Below are 21,556 nucleotides of genomic sequence, written 5' to 3'. Positions count from 1 at the left end.
AGGCAAACATAGAAGAAATAAAAGGCTGTCCAGGGAGGAGGGCAGGATTGAATGGCTAATTCATCCTGCTATCTACGGAAAACACTGTTTACGGTGAGTAAATTTGTTTTTTCCTGTCGATAAGCAGGCTGAATTACTCATGCTGTCTCTGGGAGTCCCCAGCTCAGGGTCCCTTGAGCACACAGTTTATATTTATTTATTTATTTATTTGTGCTTTTCTATACCGGCATTCATGGTTGGTCGTATCATGTCGGTTTACATAGAACAAGGGGTGAGCAATAAATTATAACGTACAGAATTATAACCTGAGTATATACAGTACAAACTATAACAAGTGCAAAGAAAATATACAGTACGAACTATAACAAGTGCAAAGAAAAAAGAAGTTACAATAAAACAGGGATGATTCGAACTGGGAGTAAAAGAAGAAGATGGTAGCTGTTTAACATAAGTGGTAGAACGTTGCAGTAACTAGTGATGTCTGGATCAGTTTGATGGAGGATAATCAGTAAGGGTCCGGAAATGCTTTCTTGAATAACCATGTTTTGAGTCTTTTTCTGAAGGTTGGAAGGCAAGGTTCTTGTCGTAGTTCTAGGGGGATGGAGTTCCATAGTGGGGGTTCTGCTGTGGAGAAGGCCCGATCTCTCAATGTTATATGTTGGGTGGTGTTGGCGTGTGGTACCTGAAGATATTCTCTATACGCTTCTCTAATGGGTCTGGAGGAGGAGTGTTTTTTGAGAGTTATTTGTAGATAGAGTGGAGCAAGTCCATGGATGGATTTGTAGATTGTGGTGAGGGACTTATGGATTATTCTGTAATGGATTGGCAACCAATGAAGATCTTTGAGGACGGGCGTAATGTGGTCTCTTCTCCTCTTGTTTGTTAAGATTCTGGCTGCAGTGATCTGTATCATTTGGAGAAGTTTAGTTTGGGATGATGGGAGACCTAATAAGATAGCGTTACAGTAGTCTATCTTAGCGAAGATTATTGCTTGCAGCACTGTTCTATAGTCATGGAAATGAAAGAGGGGTTTTATTCTTTTTAATACATGTAGTTTGTGGAAGCAGTCTTTAGTTGTTTGGTTAATAAATGATTTTAGGTTTAGCCGGTTGTCTATAGTGACTCCTAGATCTCTTACTTTTGAGATTTGCAAGTTAGCTGGCGGGTTCATAGTGATATTGCAGTTTTCTGGAGAGATGAGCAGGAATTCGCTTTTTGATGAGTTTAGAATTAAGTTTAAGCTGGAGAGGAGGCCGTTAATTTCTTGAAAACAGTTTTCCCAGAATTCCAGAGTTTTAGTGATGGATTCTTTGAGGGGGATCACGATCTGGACATCGTCGGCATATAGGAAGTGTTTTAGGTTCAATTTGTTTAGCAACTGGCAAAGCGGGAGAAGGTAGATGTTGAAAAGTGTTGGTGAGAGTGAGGTGCCCTGAGGAACTCCTAGTGAGGAAGGGTATCTGTGGGATTCTTTGTTGTGGATTCTAACCTTGAACCCTCTGTTCTCTAGGAATGTCTTGAACCAGGTTAGTGCTGTTCCTGTAATGCCGATGTTCACCAGCTGGTTTAGTAGTGTGGCGTGGTTTACAGTGTCGAATGCTGCCGAGAGGTCCAGTAGGATCAATAGGAAGGCCTGTCCTTTGTCGAGGCCCAAGGTGAGGTAGTTGTCAAGGAGATGAGTAGAGATTCAGTACTTGACGCTTTTCTGAATCCGTATTGAGAAGGGAATAGAATTTTGTGTTCTTCTATGTAGTCCGATAGTTGAGTGTTAACTAGTTTCTCCATCACCTTGGCAATGAAAGGAAGATTGGAGATTGGATGGTAGCTGTTGGGATCTTTGGGGTCCAAGTTAGGTTTCTTGAGGAGCGGGTTTGATGGATGCTAGTTTAAGATTGTCTGGATAGAAACCCTGGGTAAATGAGCAGTTAATGATGTCCGCCAGGGTTTTGGCGATGGTGTCCGGGATTAGAAGTAGTAATTTGGATGGGATTTGGTCGAAGGGATGTGATGAAGGTTTCATTTTCTTTAGAAGTGTTTGGATCTCTGAGGATGTGATGAGTTCGAGAGAGTGGAGGGATGTGTCCTTGTTGTGGTGTATGTAAGTGCTGGCTGGTGTGCCAGTATTAGGCTTTAATTGTAATAGGAGGTTCGTGACTTTATTACTGAAGAAGAGGGCTAGCTCATCTGCTTTTGTTTGAGCTTGGTTAAGTGGAATGTCAGGTGCATAAGCTTGAGTTAGATTGGAGACGTATGCGAAAAGGGCTTTGGAGTCGAAGATAAGATCATGAATCTTATGTGCGTAGAAGTCCCTTTTTGTTCTTAAGGTGGAGCTCTTGTATAAGTGGAGGGCGAGTTTGTATGCAGAAAGAGTAGCGGGGGAAGGGGCTTTACGCCATTTACTTTCTTTCTGACGTAGACTGAGTTTGAGGTTTCTAAGTTCGTTAGAAAACCATGGCTGTCTTTTGGACGCAAATTGTTTGAGTTTTTTTGCCACCAGTGGACATAGTTTGTTTGCCACAGTTTCTGTTATGGTAGACCAGGAGTTAATGGCTGAATTGGGGGATGTGACGTCTATGAGTGAGATAAATGTTCAATGGAGGTGGCATTTTGTCTCTGGCAATGGTCAAGAGGCCCTGTGTGCGAAAAACTGTCTCATTGGTGGACAGCTCTACATACCAGTAGCATTGTGCAGTATCACCTCAAGCATTGCTGCAACTGATCTTGTCTGTTGCTGGAAGCAATAATGGGATGTGAAGGTATGAAGAGATGTCCAAGTAGTTGCTTTACATATGTCCAGAATTTGTATAGCACAAAAGTGTGCTATAGAAGCCACTGTGGCTCTGAGCTGATGTGCTTTTACTCTATCAGGAAGTCATTGCTAATGAATTGAGTAGTAGAAATGAATACATTCGGATAACCACTTTGCTAATGTTCTTTTGGTGACCTGTAAGTCTGGCGCATTTGGGCTGAAAAAGAAAGAATTGAGATTGACATTTAGGAGATTGAGTCCTTTGTATGTAATAAGCCAAATCTCTTTTGCAGTGTAGAGTGTGAAGGATCTTTTCCCTGTCCATTGCATGTGGTTTTGGAAAGAAAGTTGGTAAGGTGATTGATTCAGGTGAAAGGCTGAGACCACCTTGTGGAGAAAGGACGAATGGGACCAATAGTAAACTAATGCCTGAAGTGCACTCACTCATCTTGCTGAAGTGATGACCACTAAGAATACCACCTTCCATGTCAGGTATTTCATGGAGACTGAATGTATTGGCTCGGATGGTGGATGCAAGAGTCTAACACTAGGTTGATATCCCAAGGAGTCGCCGGTTTGGAAACCGGGGGACGGAGTCTTATAGCAACCTTCATGAAATGAGACACCAATGGGTGCGTCGAGATCGAGTTTCCATGCATGGAATGACGACATGCTGCTATGGCACTGAAATGTACTCTAACGGAGGACACTGCTAGACCAGAGGAGTATAACGTATGTAGATACTGAAGCAACTGTTCTGGGGCACTTACAAGCAGGTCTACTGCTACCGTTGCACACCAATTTGAGTAGCTGTGTCACTGGCCCACATAATTCTCTCTTGTAGATGGTTTCCTAGGGGATATTAGGATACCTTCAATGTCAGAAGGGAGAAGGAGATGACAACACCTCCCTTTCAACCTCCAAGCCATCAGGTACAGAGAGGAGTGTAGCAGATGGAGTGTACCTCCTTCCTTTGACAATGGGTCTTCCCTGTTTTCCAAGGAAATTGGTGATTGAATTGATAGTTGTATGAGATAGGCGTACCACAATTGTCTGGGTCATGCCAGCGCAATGAGGATGAGATCTGATTCGTCCATGATGCACTTTTGGATCACTTGCCCTATTCGGGGGTTTCGGCAGGTATGCATAGAACAGATCCTCCATCCTGGGAACTAGGAACGCATCTTGGGCGATCTCGTATGTGCTTGGGGAGAGAGAGAGCAAAAACTTGGCAGTTTTGTTTTGGTTTCTGTCCACTGTTCACCACCCCTTGGTTGAAAGCCCACTGGTGGAGATGAAATATTCTGCTGAATCTGTCAGCCTTCGCATTTTTGATACCCAGAAGGTATATTGCCTGCAATTGAATGGAGTGGCATATTGCCCATTCCAGGATCAGCACTGTCTCCTTGAAATGTATTCTGGAATCAGAGCCTCCTTCTTTGTTTATGAAAAAATGGCTACTTGGTTGTCCATGTAAATCGTTACTCTCTTTCCTGCAAGGAGACAAGAGAAGGTGTAGACAGCATTTTTTATAGCTCTTAGCTCTAATAGGTTGATCTGGTTCTTTCCTGTAGATATCAGATCCCTTGCATCTTTAGGGATAGCATGTGTGCTCCCCATCCCCTTGTGGATGCATCTGTTATAGCAATCTGATGTGCCAGGGTTCGAAATGGTGCTCCTGTTTCTAATACTTGGGGGTTAACCATCATTTTATGTCCGAGATCACTGACTGAGTCATGACGACTTGCAGCAACATCAGGTGGCTGTGTTGAAACCACTGCATCTTGAGTCCCCATTGTAGGCGCCACATATGAAGGCAGGTGTGTGACAACATATATAGCTGCTGCCACATGACCCAGAATAGTGAGTATTTGATGAGCTGAGGAATGAGACTGGTTCTTCAAGGTGAGAGCCAGCTCACGAAAAGTTTGGATTCTCTCTGCTGGAAAGAAAGCCTTGCAGAGCTTGGTGTTTAATCACCGCTCCAATGAACTGAAGGGCTTGGGTTGGGACTTGGTTGATTTGTCATAGTTGATTATACATTCTAGATTCTCTAAGCAGGCTATGGTCTGCTTTAGGTGTGAGCGGAACATTTTGGAGTTTGAGGAGACTAGAAAGCAATTGTCCAGATAGGGAAATATCTTGATCTCCTTCCTGCGAAGCTGGGCCACAGAGACAGCTAGGCATTTCGTGAACATTCGGGCTGCTGACGGTAGGCCAAACGGAAGCACCTTGTATTGGTATTGCAAAAATACCTCCACGAAGGCGGATGCATGGGAATATGGGCGTATGCATCCTTGAGATCTAAAGAACACATCCAGTTGTTGGGTTGTAGGAATTGTAGAATGGTTTTGAGAGATGTCATCTTGAATTTCTCCTTCCGAATGAATTTGTTGAGGGCCCATAGGTCCAAGATGGGCCGAAGGCCTCCCCCCCCCCCCTCTTCGAGATGAGAAAGTATTGGGAATAGAATCCTCAACTGTGTTGTTGTAGAGGTAATACCTGGTTCGCATGCTGCTTGAGTAGCGATTGAACCTCCTGGTGAAGAACAACATTGCCCTTTTGGGCAGTTGTGGAGTTAATCAGAAGTTCGGTTGGTAAGCATTCTGTACCACACTGTGAACCCAACTGTCCAATGTAATGGAGGTCCAGACCCAGTAAAAGGAGAATATTCTGCCGCCTATTGCCAACAAAGGCTTTGGCTGAGCAGTCTTCAAAAATTCTGTTGAGGTTTCTGCCTTGCTGCTGTTTTTGTAGGCGTTGAGCTCTTGCACATCCCCTTGCTTGGGTTTGTTGAGGTTGTTGCCCGAGTTTGGTAGGGAGGTACTCTGTAGGAGATTAACACTCTGTAATGACATCTCTGGTAGAAAGGCTTTTTATAAATTGGGTAGAATCTCCTCAAGGAAGATTGCTCCGTCGACATCATAAGTGAGGAGACTGCTATGCTTTGCTCCTTCAGTTGGGATACAGTCTCTCATACTCTGTCCCCGAATAAATTATCTCCCTTGCAAGGGAGATCAGTCAGCTTTTCATGTACATCATCGCGGATGGCACTTGCTCAAAGCCAAGCAACTCTGCGGGCTGCTATTGAAGCTGCTGATGTTCTAGCCGATGTATCAAAGGCTTCGTTTACTGTATGAAGGAGATGGTGTAACTCCTCCTCCATGTCAGCTATGGCTTGGTTCTGTAACTGGTCGTCTGTCTTCAAACCTTCTTTAAGGTTTCAAGACTTGAAAACATTCATAAAAATATTGGGTGATATAACATTTATGTTGCTTAATCTTAGAATTCAGCATTGCTGCTTGAAGGACCTTCTTACCGAAAGTCATCTAGGTATTTACTGTCTCTCCCTGGTGGTGTATTTGAATGCAGGCGTGTTTTCTTCACTCTCTTCATGGACCATTTCGACCACGACTAATGCATGAGGTAGCTGTACCGATCCATAGTGTGAAGATTTTCGCATACTACATTTCAAATCTGCTTTCTGTGAAATGGGAGGACCTGAGAAAGCAGATTCCCACTATTTGTCCAATAGACCCTCTAGGACCGCATGAGATGGAAGTGCTGTCGGCTCTGACAGGATGTCAAATTTTGAAAATGCCATGCACTTCCGATCTTGGATCCAGCAATTTTTTCATCTCTACCTTTAAGAGGGAGCTCATCTTCTCAATGAACTTTGAATATGATAAGTCCTCTGGAGCTGCAGAATGTTTGGTGGCTTCTCTTGGGGGGGGGGGGGGGGGGGGGGTCTGATAGAGTTCCCGTATACATACCCGGAGAAGTTGGCAGGAAGTCCTGAAGTTCTTTATCAGCTTCTGAAACTGCTGTACTCAGGTCTTGGTGACTCATCTTCTATGCCTACATTTTGAGGGGGGGGGGGGGGGGGAAGAGGGAAGTGAACGTGACAACAAATTATCTTCCAAGGCACTAGAGGATAGCTTAGTGTGGTGGGTAGCAGGCAGAGAGGCAAAGAAAGTCTGTAGAATGTCCAAAATTTGGGACATGGCCTGTGAGGCCACACCATCCAATTTAGGGTTGGGAGGGGGTGTTTCTTTTTTTGCAGAGGTGAAGATCTTCACTCCTTCCTGATTGGGTTGACTGTCTTGTTTTAGAAGATGGTAATGTCCCCAAAAGAATTGAGGAGACTGGTCCCCTTGATGAGACTTTCACTTCTTGACCTGCGGTTCCCGGAGTTGAGGCTTGGTTAGAAACATCTCCAAGACCTGGGAACACACTACTTCTGGGAGAAGAAGCAGAACTACTATCTGAGACCCTCATAATGTTGAAGTTAGAATTGTCGGATCCCAGGAGTTCCTTTGGAGTGAAAACTACCTTCAGATCCAAACGCCATTGAGCCTGTGAAGCTCCTTCCTGATGTTTTTCACTTAATGCTATGTGCCTTATTTCTTGTGCATCGAATGTGTTGATGAATGGTGCCCCTGCGAATGTTTACCTTTCACCTTTTCCTTCGATGCATGCATCTGTATGTTTTGCGCCGGTGTTGTGCCTTTTCCAGCGCCGTGAGCTGCACAGCGTTGTGTGCTGTTGAGCATCCTGCTTTGTACGCTTTTGCGCGTTGTGCACTGAGCATTGCTGTGTGTCATGCGCCATTTTGTTTTGTGCACTGAACTGCATCGTGCTTTGGTTTTTTTGCAGCAGCAGATTCCTGAACGACAGCTTTTGGCAGCTACGTTGATGGCACTTTCAGGTTTTTTGGGGGTCTCTCCCTCGAACCCCTAACCTTTGGGCTAACTGGGGGATTTTCTCACCTCCCCTGGCATGTTAAGGTCGGTTCCAATGATACTGCTCGTTTCACTGGGGCTGGCCTCTTCAGTCTTGGCACCAGTGAAGACTGAGTGGAGCGATGTGTCTGGGCATATGAGCCCAATGACCTGTTGTCTCTCAGTCTGGCTATTTTCTCGGCCCATTGATGCTCAGCCCTCGGGGGCAGTTGAGGCACGATGTCAGGTCATAGGTATGCCCGTCAGTGACTGAGATAACTTAGACCCACTAGCAATATGTAAACCCTGGGGTCTTGGGCGCCATGAGTAACACTTAAAAGTGCTTTTTTGGGGGTACACAGAGGATAGGAGAGGAAAGAAATAGAAATAAAGGTGCGTAAAAGAGATCCATGTCCGTGAGCTGTGTGGGAAAAAATAGAACTAAGCAAGTCAGGAACTTCCACTCAGGCATGCAGAGCAAAGCTCTGTATCTGTGGAGAGAGTTTTCTGCCTCGAGCCGCCCAGGGTCGTCCCAGACAGCATGGCTAATTCAGCCTGCTTATCGACAGGAAAACAAGGCAACCCTGTAAATATTACACCAGGCCCTAAAAACCAATACACTTCCTATTAAGAAAACAGAACCAGCCAGGTTTCTATAGATCCCTATTCAGAAACTACACGCTAGCAGAGTACCTCACCTCGGTCAGACATACAGAACACAGTCAGACTCTCAAACACAGAAAAAAAAGAGACCATATAGTATAAATAGAAATGTGCAGACAAAAACTGAACTGGAAACCATAACAAGACAGATTCTGTATACAGTGCAACAATGGAGAAATAAAAATGTTGCAATTGCTCATAAAACAAACAAAATCAAGAAATATAAAAAATTAATCAAAATAATAAAACTATATTAACAAAAAAGAATTTCAAAACAGCTGATGAATAGAACATCTAACAAATAAAAACTTGTTATTTTTTTTAAATTTCCCACACACCAATAAAATATTTCAAAACAGACATCAAATAACACTCAATTTAAAATAAATAAATAAATAAATCTATCTGCTCTCCATACCTGGAAACTTTTGATTTCCAGTTACCCTGAAACTGTCATGAACTAGTAGGGGTGCACAAACATTCTCCTCTCTCTCTCTGTGTCACACACACATACACTCTCTCTCACTATCATGCATACACACACACACACACAAACACCTGCTCTCACTCACCAGGAGCCCTCCCTCTCTTCTTCTTTTGGAGTTCTCCTATTCATTCAACCTGTTCATGGGCTGGGATCTGCTGGCAGCCTTGGGGCCTCCTCTTGACTTCTGATGCTGGCTGGTTGAGATTGGCCAGCGGCCCTGCCGCCTTCTCTCACTTCAGCTGCCGACCGGTTGGTTGGCTGATGGCCCTGTGACCTTCTCTAGACTTTGGCCCTCTCGACTCGCCCACCAGCTGGCTAGGAGGCACCAGCGGTCTCACGGCCTCTTAACTTAGATTGCTGGCAAGTTGGGGTCCAATGGTAGTTTCTCCGGATGCTGTCCCCTCTAAGCTGCCTCCCTATGCAAGTGCACGGCCTGCACAGCGCATTGCACTGGCCCTGAAAGCGCAGCTATTTAGTGGAAAAGAGGGTGGGGGCAGGCCAGGGAGAAGAGAAAAAAAAGAGATATGGGAATGTATAGAAATGCTGACAAAGGGGAAGAGAAAATGGTGTGACTTGCTAATTCGAGGACCATTGGAAACACTGAGGAGGAATCTTCTTCTTGGGCTCAAGTGCCAAACATCTAGAACCAGCAGATGTTATAGTGATGCACTTCAGATTAAGATGAGTACCAATAAGGAGAGGTCGTGAGTGTCGCCTTGGCTGCTCGTGCTTTTCTAACACAAGGTTTTTTGCTGGCTGTTCCATCTTCTTTGACTCTCCCAGGTTAAAGCACCATTAAGCTTTAACCCGTACGCCCTATGGTATCACTTCATATTTATTTCCTGCCTTATCTTCTTTCCAGCTTGTTGCAAGCTCCCAAGTTCTCTTCCCTGTTGATTGTAACTTTGACTCATTCCTACCTACTGTTTATCTTTCGTTTACTTGAATAATTACCCCAGTTTTTATTCTTGTTAATTGTAAACCGATCCGATATGGTTATTTACTATGAAGGTCGGTATATAAAACTGTTAAATAAATAAATAAATTCTTTGGGCCTTATGCTTTCGTCTATTTTCTTTTTTTGTCCTAATATATTTTCTTTTTCTCTTCATGCAGAAGGAGCAGAGACAGAACAGAAGAATCAGTGAGCTTCATTATGACAATGTTTAGGTCTCATGGTGATGCATTATTAGTGCTATTTAAATTTCTTCATATGCACATTAAAACAAAACAGGGCTGAAAAATTGGAAGCTTCTCTTTTCCCGTCACATGACTGAACCAATTATTTCCTTGAACATAATAGCGAACCTTTATGTTAACTCACTTTTATAAACCGCTCTTCCATAAAAACGCTCACAGTGATTTATTTATTTATTTATTTATTTCGGATTTTTATATACCGACATTCTCAATACAAGTATCGAATCAGGTCGGTTTACATATAACAAAACTTTCGCACAAATGGCGTTACATGGAACAGCGTTTCTTAACATATAACGTATAACATATAGCATTTAGCATATAACCTATATACAAGCCCTACATGGGTACACATTAAGACCACAGCTAAATCAACATCATAAAAACCGTAATAAACATGATGCCCAATAAAACCAGCTAAGATCACATAAATAGGCAAAATAAAAATGCCAAGCAGACAAAGCAACCAACCACATTTTTCTACTGGTTTGTGATGTTATTCAGTGTGGCATTCAGTTAACCTAACATTATAATTAAAACTTGCCAATAAAAGAAATTTGAGTATAAAAACGTCTGCCCTGATTCCTGCTATCTTCCACATGATTAAGAGATATATCTATATCTATCTATGCAATCTTTGGTGGTAGAAAGCAGTCATTTTTTCATGGTAGCTACTTACCACTCTTTTAAAGCCACATCATCTGTCTCAGGACTCTGGGCTTCTTCCAACCTCTTGCCAACTACTGCATTGAGATGGTGTGCTATTTGTCTCTGATTTTTGTTGCAAAGTTTTCTGGCGATATCTTTGATAGCAATATATCTGTAACAAAGGGAACACTCTTGTGAGCAATATTCTGCACTTTAATTTGTATAAATTTTCCAAAATTGTCCTAGCTTTGGGTAGCTTAACCTAGGTTGAAAGAGAATACAGATGTTCCACAACCCTTCCAACTGGCATTGATGACTTTGGGGTTTAAGAGGCGTAATTTTACAGGTGTAACGCTTCTCCCAACCTTTTTGGCCATGCAAACTTCCTTATCAACCTCCAAAACATTTGGAGACCCACAGTTCATCCCCACCACACACTTCTCCACCAAACCCAAGTTCCCCTCTCCCCTACTTCCTTCCCCAGCCTCTCTCCACCATTCTCGCCCTGCCACCTCAGCTAGACCCTATAGGACTCTCTTCTCCCACCCTCTCTCTCTCATCTGACCATATCCACCTGTCTCTCTCTATCCAACTAGATGTCTCTTACCCCCAATCTGTCCTCAATAGTCTCTCCCCTGCCTTCCTCTGCTTGTCCTCAGCAGTCTAAGTCTCTCTCTCCTCCTGTCTTATCTTTCTCTCCCCCGAGCCCATCTCCCCAGTCCTTCTTTCTCCTTTCCCCCTAGCCCATCCAGACCCATATTTAGGCACAGGCAATGCAGGCAACTCTCCAGCACCAAATTTTGATAGGCACTGGAGCACGGTTACTGCCACTACGTCACCATCCAGACCCTCAGCAAAACTAAGGGCGGCATCTGAGCCAGCCGTGCCCAGGTGAAGGTTTCCCTGGTAACAGGAAGCACCACAAACTCCGGGGAGAATAAGGGAACCCCCGGGGGAGGGACCACCGGGGACTCCCCAGCCGGTTGCTGCGTTCCTGCTCTCCAAGAGGTGCCAAAACGGGAGGCACCGATGAAATCGGGCCCCCTGCTTCCTCTTCCGAAATGCCGGCGGCCTCATCCGAGAACAAAATGGCCGCCGTTCCCGCACTCAGCGGGAACGGGGCCTGCTGCTGCCGATGCTCGCTGTCTTCCCCGCGGTCTCCTGTGCCATCCCCCTGTAGAGATCTGTCCTCTCCCGCGGGGAGGCAGCTCGGACAGCACCCCTTCCGGCCGCAGGACGAACAGGCCACCGCGCGCGGCATGACAAGGCCCCGGGGGGAGGCAGGCAACACGCGGTGCGGCACACAACCTCTGCGATTCGGCGGCCCAGGCGCGCGAATCACCCCCCCCCCCCTTGCCGACCCTCCGGAGCCGCCGGGAAATGTGACCTGCTAGCGGCCCCGGGAAATGGTACTTCGCGGGGCCGCAGGTCAGCATCGAACCCGATAAGAACCTGGGGGGGGGGGGGGGGTGGTCAGCCCCACTGACTTGTCCCTCGACGATCCGGCGCGATCTACCGCGCTGGCAAACTGCAAAAAGGAAAGCCAACCTCAAAGAAAAAATTCTTTGCACTTACCCTAAGAGCACAGAAGAGGGGGAAGAGACACAGAGGACAGAACATAAGAGAGCAGCCTGTCAGCAAGTCCCTCTTGCACTAGCCCAGCCACCACTGTAGCCTAACCTGCCCTCCTCCTGCTCTTCGAACCTCTCATAGTCTATTTTTTTTATTTTTATGTTTTTTCTTGATCCCTCAGACAGAAAAGGCCTCGCTTCTCAATTAATCCTATCGCCCCAAGTCAGAAACCTGGGAGTCATCTTTGATAACCAAATGAACTGTAGAACTTTCATCAATAACACCGTAAAGGATGGCTTTTTCAAACTACAAGTCTTAAAAAGATTGAGACCCCCTCCTCCACTTCCAAGATTTCCGATCAGTTTTACAAGCAATCATTTTCGCTAAAATTGACTACTGCAATTCACTGCTACTCGGCCTCCCCGTGAACACCATAAAAACTTTACAGATGTTACAAAACGCTACAGCAAGGATACTAACCAAAACCAACAAAAGAGACCATATAACACCCATCCTAAAGAACCCACACTGGCTCCCAATCAAATTCAGAATTCTGTTCAAAGTTCTGTCATCAATCCACAAAGCGATACATAACATCACCCCCCTCGAGCTCAGGATCCCACTTCAACCTCGCACCTCCTCCAGACCGGTGAGACAAGCATATAGAGACAATCTACAGGCCCCACCGATTAAAACAGCATTAAGTAAAAGAGCTTTCTCCACTGCCAGCCCTAAGCATTGGAACTCTCTTCCATCAGACCTCAGACTAGTACACTGCCCAATCACCTTTTAAAAAAAAAAAAAAAACAAACAAAAAACACGACTCAAGACCTGGTTGTTCAACCAAGCCTTCTCCTAACTCAATATCTTATTAGATTTCCCACCAGTGATTTCAGTCTTGGTAACTCCTTAAGAGAATGCTCGCCCTATTTATCCCGAGGTAGTCAAATCTTAATATCTTTTGCTCTACTATTAATCTCTGATCTTCACACCATCCAGCATTAGGCTCGCTGGTCTTCTTGCCTATTTTATTTATGTTGTTAAACCCAGTTTTTTGTTTCCAAGTTCGATCATCCTGTTTATTGTAAGACACTTTCATGTCATGGTTATTGTTGGAACGTAAACAGACTTGATTGGTTAACTCTGTTACTTGAATATCGGTATATAAGAGTACTAAATAAATAAATAAAAACCTAATCTCCTGTGCTGGGGACTGCCAGTCCCCTGCTCACATCTGCTGGAGTCAGAAGATACTGAGGATTGAGGCACAGGGGATGAGGTCATATAGGACCTCCCCCCGAGCTTTTGTTCTGACTCCATCTGCTGGAAGGGGGACATAACCCACCGTTTGGACTGATCCTGGTACGTACAGGGAATCTCCATATGATAATGGCTGTCTGTGCAGTCCAGCAGTCCCTAATCATTAACACTTTAACTAACACCAAGGCAAAATTTTACCAGTGGCATGATGATGGAACTTATACCAGCATATAATGTAAGTCTCTGAAGTACAGAGACTTATATACAGTTCTGGCACACCTGGCTTGCCAGATCTACTTCAATATTCTTTATTCTAATTCTTCAAAATACTACACTGCCACTCGCATAAACAAATCTAACATTCTAGGCAATATGATCATTTTCACAACCGATATTGGCTCCCCTCACCACCACCCACCACTGTGGTTTTTATTGGCCCAACGATGTCAGTCCTAAAAGTGACCCTCTCCAACCTTTAGGGATAGTTTGCTTGACAGAAATCTTCTGGACTGGAGGTAGTGCTTAAGCCAAGAAAGTTAATGGACCGTGCAGCCCCAGAAAAAAAAACCAAAAACAAAACAAAAAAAACAGACAGACAACGTTGAATCTTGGATGCCTCATTGCTCCCTTCCCACTCTTTTTCATATCATCATTTCCCAAAGGCTACATCAAAGCCTGAGAACTTTCCAAATATAATAATTTTACACTGCACAAGGGGGCCGACTGGCGAGAGGGGATGACAGAAACAATACAATGCCCTGGGTCCTGTGTGTGCCCGGGAGCACAGGTCCTATATGGCAGGACTTCCCAAACCTGTCCTGGGGGCAGTCGGGTTTTCAGGGTATCCACAATGGATGTGGAAAGAGACACGTTTGTATGCGCCGGGTCTCCAATGCATGCAATTTTATCTCATGCATATTCATTTCTGTGATATCTTAGTTTCTTGTTGCATTATTTTGGTCTCTGGTCTTCCAGGCTGGCTAGAAATTCTCATTTTTCTTAGTCTACTTTCTGACAGAAAAGCAGGCTTATAAGACTGCAGTGTTTGTCCCTTACCCTTAATAACTTTTGTTTGGTATGCTATGTACACCTAATTTTAAGGATGTGTAAGGGGGGTCATGAGGACTGACAGCACTGTTTTTGTTTTGGGGTTTTTTTTTTAAGATTTGCTCGTATGTGTGGATCACGGACGTGTGTACCAGAAAGCTCCATTAGTTCTGGAAGGTCTTGCTATGATTAATCCAATGATATTATTTCATGTAATCTTACTAAGCAGCCACTGGATGGGGCTCCACCACTACTTTTTTTCCTCTGAATACTTCCTTAACCTTTGTTTCTTGATTCTAGACTGCAAATCATACCCAGCGTGGTGAAAAAACGATAAGCATCTCCTCCGTAAACCACTGTCTATCCTGGGAAACCAGAGACGGGGGGGGGGGGGGGGGGCTCCCAGGTTTGGAAAGCCCTGTGCTCCTGCAAGTACAAACAAGAGGGGGGCGAGGAGACAATCTGATCTTCTCCCCCTGGCTGCGCCAGCGCGGATTGTGCTAGCACTTTTTTTTTTTTTTTTTACCCACTGACTTTGCACTAATTTCAAAATGAAAGAATGCTCATGCTCTCACTCTGAAAAATCTTCCCTGGAAAATACCCGCACGCATCGATGCCTGCCAAATTTCTGCGCGTACCTTTCCTAGCAAAAAAACGATGCCACGTACCTTTGAAAATGTAAAAGGAGACACGCACGGATCCGAAGCCTACCTCCCCAGGAACACCTCCCTCTGTTGCAGGTAAAAAGTACACATGTGGTGGAGTTATAAGTTTGCTTTTACACGGTGGCAACTTTCTAAGAGCCCATTTGTCCAGCTAAAGTGCAGTTTCACCCACGGGAAATGGCTTTTCAAATTAGGCTCTTTAAATGCAAAGCCCCTAGGCACAGATTCCGTCAACGAACAAGGGAGACTCTGGTCCACTGTCCAAAGCCTAAATGCATGGATTCAAATGCAGGTTTTTCTAGATCAAGATATTTCCATTCAACGCCGTGAAATACCTTTTCTGCACCATGTCACAAGATCAAATGGGATTCCCTATATTAGGTTTATCAGTAGCAGAATGTTTTATTTTATAAAGTTAGGGTAAACACCCCTGGGCACAAAACTATTTCGGGCAGTGTCACGTGGGTAGCCAGATAAGACTATTGGGGTTTCTAGTTTAAAAGAGGGTATGGAAATAGTTTGCACACCCAGAGTATTTTCACCAGAAAATAAATCAAAATAGGACCCTCGTTTCACTAATCTGCTTCCTCAGGGGGAAAACTCACACGATCAAAGCACTGTTGGCTAGCGTTTGTTGAAATGTCAATATCTAATTGCCGGGATCACCTACATCAGTTCTCTAGTGTAGTAATAAACACTCATTGACCCTTACAATTTTTTTAACTTTAAGGTTTCCCCCTTGAGGAAGCTGATTGATGAAACAATAATGCTTATTGGGGGATCACTACATCGGAGTGATAATATTGCACTGTGCTGCACACATTTAAATTTGAGCTTTTATAATACTGTGGGGATTATCGTACATTAAAGTAAAATACCAGATTCCAATTCATGTATTTAAATAATTTAATTAAAAAAATGTTTGAAATTATAATTTCTCTCTATTAATTATTCATCATAAACAAGACAAATAAAAGATATATTCTGATTATTACACAAGAAAAAAACAAAAGAAAAAAAAAGATATATCTGGAAAAGATATTACAATAATAAGTAAACCCTTACGACAAACAGAATTCAAGCCCACAGCTAGGGGGACTATCGGAAATAAAAGCGCGAAATGCAAATTCCAGCTTGCAACAACTAATACAGTTTAAATGCCTCCTACCCCAAAATTAAGTGACTTGAACAATTTGTGACGTAGATGATTTATCAAAGTCTGTAAACGAGATGGGTCGAGGAACACATAAGTATTACCTTGTTGGTTTACTGTACACTTGCAGGGAAACAAAAAAAAAGCAACCCGAAGAGGAAACCGTTCGCTGCCTAAGGGAAAGAAATAAAATTTCCTTCACGGGAGACATCTGGATACACAAAAACCTTCAGCTTCAAATCGGAAATATTACTTAAATGTTAATTCTTTTTTCCATATCGACAACAAAAGAAACCAACTGGAGTGGCTCTATCTTGAGTGCTGAAGATATGCAGATACATCAACACTGTTACTGGAAACCAAAACATCGGTTCCCTCATTCAGGACTCCCTGCCCGCTTTAATTCAGGAAGATAACACTTGGACAACCTTATTTCCTTATCCTGAACCATCTGTCAAACAACTTCCATTAGGAATTTTTTAAACTATTCTAAATCGGTGAAAATCTAGTTTTTGGACAATTCACAAATCTTAAATTTTTATATCTCACAGCATTATATGCAAAAATAAACTCTCTTTTAAGATCCATAGCTGTAACAGACTGTATATCTGTAGACTGGCTAGGCAATATGACAGAAGCAATGAATGTGACTCTTATAGACATCTGAAACCCAGGGTAGCTGCGACTGAGGGTCAAGTGGTTGCTATTTTTAACGTTTTTTTACTAGTTTGTTTGAATACTCTGATAACGGCCATGACACGTGATATTAGACTAGGACAAGTGTGTCTGAATAGTTTTAAAAGAATCTATGGCTTTAAAGGTTTTTTTTTGTTCAGTGCAGCAATGTTTGCACAGGATGTGGTATACATTTTTCAGTTGTATGTATGTCAAGGGTTCATAGGTGGAGAATACAGTAAAGGAAGCTACACATGAATGTTATAAAAGTTCATAGATAAAAATGTGAGAGAGAAAGAGAGAGACTACAAAAGTGGAATAGGACGGAGATTATTTTCAGTGTCAGGAGATGGGTGGGAATTTCTATATTCTGGATAGAAAATTGCTATATTTGTTAGCTTTTAGTTTTAATTCATGCATTTCTGTTATCTTAAATTTTTTATGATATTGTCATTACTGTATTTCTTATTTTTGGGTTAGGCAATAGATAAATGTGATTAATTAGTAAATAAATGAATATATTTGCTAATGAAATGTCCTGTTACTATATAGTTGTGCTGACAATAAGTCATCTACACTCTGCATCCCAAAGCAAATGTTTTACTGGATAATCTACTTTGGCTGGACCAACATGGCGCACACCTTTTGATCCACAAAATCAACCCAATCGTATCACTGGTAAATATATCAACTTCACAGGTTAATGCCAATTACTATATGTAGTACACCTTTTGATTCCATGAAGGCACAGAAACACGCTAGGTGATAAAGTAAAGTACAGTTGAGAGTCTATCATGCTCTTTCGGTGATATCTTTTTTTTGTTGCATTCTCTCGGCCCCTGCTTTTCCAGGCTGATTACAAATTCTCATTCTTCTTAGTTTACTTTCTGAAGGAAAAGAGGGCTAATAAGACTGCAATAAGACTGCAAGGTCAGTATGCGAGTGTGGTTGTCCCCTGCCCCTGATATCCTATCTACATCATATCTTAAGGATGTGTAAAGGGGTCATGAGTACTCGACAGCACTGATTTCTTCTTTTGTATTTGCTAATATGTACGGACCATGGGCACGCATACCAGAAAGCTCCAATCGTTCTGGACAGAAGATCTTTATTTTAAGTTAATCCACTGATGTTACATCAAGTAAAAATCAGCAACTCTTTGTCCAAAAAGATCTGTCTAGACCAATGGTTCCCAACCCTGTCCTGGGCACCCCCCAGCCTTGCATATTCATTGTGGATATCCTGAAAACCTAATTGGCTGGGGGGTGCTCAGGATATATATATATATATAGTCTGATTAAGATGAAACTGTGAAACTACCTTAGGTAGAAAGGAGGGAACCGTACGAAGATGGATAAGCCTCTGGAGTGATTCTGAGAAAGGGATCACGGCAGGACAGTGCCTGTAACTCGGAGATGCGGCGTGCCGAACACACCGCCAGCAAGAACACCATCTTCAAGGTGAGAGAACGAAGAGACAGGCCCCGAAGGGGTCTGAGGGTGGATCCTGTGAGGAAATCCAAAACAAGGTTGAGGTTCCACAAAGGTACAGGCCACTTCAGTGGCGGACGAATATGCTTGACTCCCTGCAGGAAGCGAGAAACATCCCGGTGCTTGGCGATGGACTTGCCATCCCTCCTGGGACCATAGCAAGACAGCGCAGCCACCTGAACCTTGATGGAGCTGAGGGAGAGACCCTTCTGAAGTCCATCCTGCAGGAAATCCAACACAATAGGGATTGTGGTTGCATGTGGATTGGTGCCGTGAGTGTCACACCATGCTTCAAATACTCTCCAGATCCGGATGTATGTGAGGGATGTGGAAAACTTGCGAGCTCGGAGGAGGGTATCAATCACGGGCTCCGAGTAACCCCTCTTCTTCAATCTAGCCCTCTCAAGGGCCATACCGTAAGAGAGAATTGAGCCGGATCTTCGTGAAGAATGATAAGAAAAGAGAAAAATTAAAGTAGTCTTGGAAAGCACGCTCAACTAGCGTGCAGGCACTCCAAACTGCTTTGGAGACGGAAATTACTGAATAGCTACGCTTCCTGTGGGGATATATACGCCCCCGTGCTGACGTCAGATCCGTCTCCAACTGCTAGCACGCGGATACTATCCCATTCGTACTGAGTCCATCTGGCTACATGCCAGGAAATGTTTGGTTTTATTTCTTTTATTGTAAACTGCTGTGATAATACACGGAACAACGGCATATAAAAGTTTTAAATAAATAGATAAATTTCGCCAAGCAGCCACTAAATGAATGCCCTACCACAACATTTTTTCACGTGAATGCTTTCCAGACCTGCAAAATGTCTCCCCCATCAATCAGTGTCCGTATCAGGAAACCAGAGAGTACAGGCTGCGGTCACACCCACGTATTAATTCCACGATCCCCTTCTTAGAAGCAGCACAGAACCGCACTGCCATTCCTTTGGCATGAAAGCAAACGTGCTTCTAACCTTCCTTCAGATATAAAGCGCACCCTCCCACCCCCAGCATAAAGCTTTCCGCACGTTAATGAATTCTCTCGCAAAAACAGGGCTTACCAAAACAACTCTGTGACCCCCACCACCAGTCAGGTTTTCAGATCTCCACAATGAAGGCGAAGGAAAGAAATCTGCATTTAATGGACAACCCTCATCCAGAGTGCTCTCCTCCCACCGCTGCCCACCCCCCCAAAAAAAACACTGTCCCTTCCTGGGTCCGTTTCCTATCAGAGAACATTTGAATTCGTCTCAGTCAGAGATTGTGGCAGGAGGGGGCGGGGGCAGACCTTCTAACCGTTGCTGTCTCTCATGCTGTCCTTAGCTCTGTTCCTTCCTTTCTTCTCTCTCTCTCATGGCCTCCTTCCATTTTTCCCCCCCATGTCGGTTCTCTTGCTTTCCTTCAGCAGTGGATAATTTAATACTTTCTCTTCTTCCTCCTCCTCATCTTCCCTGCTCTCCCCTTCCATTCTTCCTCCTGTATGCTCTCCTCCATTCCTCATTCCCTTCCTTCTACCCTTATTCAATAAACATACACACAGTTAATGCGACTCCAACATTGCTCTAAGCTTCAATGGCAAAAGGAAATGTGGAAAAAAGGATTTGCATTCACAAAAAAGCGGGAAGTAGCTTGCTTGTTATGGCGGTTACTACCTCAAACCAAATAAGCCTGATACTTCACTTTCAATGCATATCCAGCATAGCTCTCTGCTTCAACAGCAGGGGGAAATGAAGAAAAGTGGCTCTATATACAGACAACAACCAACAAGGACTGAATTACATAGTCTAGATAAACAAATAAGCATGGGTGCAGCTTGCTTATTGCGGCGGTTACTACCCCTAACTACTTAAGCTAGATATTTCTCTTAGATGCAGTTCCAACACTGCTCTCTACATTAATGGTGGGGGTGGAAGGGAAATAGAACAAAAAGGTTACTAAGAGCCAAGAGTAACATAAGTATGAGAAAAAAAAAAAGTGCGAAACTTGCTGGGCAGACTGGATGGGCCATTTGGTCTTCTTCTGCCGTCATTTCTGTTTCTGCATCATCACCCTGTGTTCCTCCCCATGCCCCCCAACTCAGGGTCCTCTCCTGCCATCCCTGGTGCTCACTTTTTTCACTCTCTCTCTTTGCTGTTCCTTACTTTCCCCCCTTCCTCTTATCTTCCCCTAATTCAGCCCCCTCTTCTCCCTTCCCCATATTGCTCTCCCCCAACTCTTGCTCTCTCCACTCCCTTCTCTCCCCATTCTTATATTCTCATTTTTTTCTCCCTACCTTCTCCCTTCACCCCACTCTTGCTCCCCCCCTATTCTATTACTCCCCCCACATTCTTGTCCCTCTCTATTCCCATCCTGCCTAGTCTGCCTTGCTCTCTACTCTCATACACAAGCTCGCTCTTCTTACTGCTCCCTCCCCCCCACACTTACCACCTCCTCTAACTGCCCCTTCCCAGCACTCACAGCTCTACTCTTACTGCCTCTCCCCACTCATTCTCTTGCTGTAACATAACAGCAGAACATGCCATACTGGATCAGACTAAAAGGTCCATCAAGCCCAGTATCCTGTTTCCAACAGTGGCCAATCCAGGATACAAGTACCTGGAAAGTACCCAAACATTAAATAGATCCCATGATACTAATGCCAGCAACAAGTAGTGGCTATTCCCTATTGATTAATAACAGTTTATAGACTTCACCTCTAGGAACAAGAAGTCTACATTAATAGGCTCCTCCGTTACGCTGTAAACCGGTGTGAAAACAAACAAACAAATCCAAACTTTTTTTTAAACCCAGCTACACTAACTGCCTTAACCACATCCTCTGGCAATGAATTCCAGAGCTTAACTGTGGAATTAATCTCTGGAATTCCCCCAGCACACCCAGTTTTTCTTCCCCCCTCTTTGATCTCTCATTTACTCACACACAAGCACCCTCTCTCCCCACTCACACTTTTGCCCTATTCTCTCCATCTTCATTACCCTGATCCATGCAGGAGAGGTAGAAAGTGCTTCCTCGCCTCTCACCGCTTGTTGATTCAGGACCGATCAGAGGCAAGAAGCGGAGAATTAGCAGCAAAATTTCTTCCTTGCCCCTGCCTAGGACTCCATCCTAGTACCAGCCACCAGCTAACTTTAGGATAGCTCTATGGCATGACCAGAGGTAGCCAGATATACTATGCGACTAACTCTGAATATCAAAATTAGCTGGGTCGACTTATCTGGCTAACCTAACTC

The 21,556-nt window shown here is 43.9% G+C and overlaps 1 protein-coding gene across 1 annotated transcript in view; it reads right to left on the bottom strand.

Annotated features, from left to right (window-relative positions):
- The window catches only part of LOC115079361 (E3 ubiquitin-protein ligase TRIM56-like), a 41,431-nt gene that overhangs the window by 5,684 nt on the left and 14,191 nt on the right, over positions 1-21,556 (bottom strand). The window contains exon 2 of the mRNA XM_029582868.1: positions 10,500-10,640. The gene's annotated coding sequence lies outside the window, so the exon portion shown is untranslated. The remainder of the gene's footprint in view (positions 1-10,499; positions 10,641-21,556) is intronic.

The sequence above is a fragment of the Rhinatrema bivittatum genome, chromosome 17, assembly GCF_901001135.1.
Source record: "Rhinatrema bivittatum chromosome 17, aRhiBiv1.1, whole genome shotgun sequence".
In the NCBI taxonomy this organism is placed as follows: domain Eukaryota; kingdom Metazoa; phylum Chordata; class Amphibia; order Gymnophiona; family Rhinatrematidae; genus Rhinatrema; species Rhinatrema bivittatum.
This window is presented reverse-complemented; position numbering and strand designations above follow the sequence as displayed.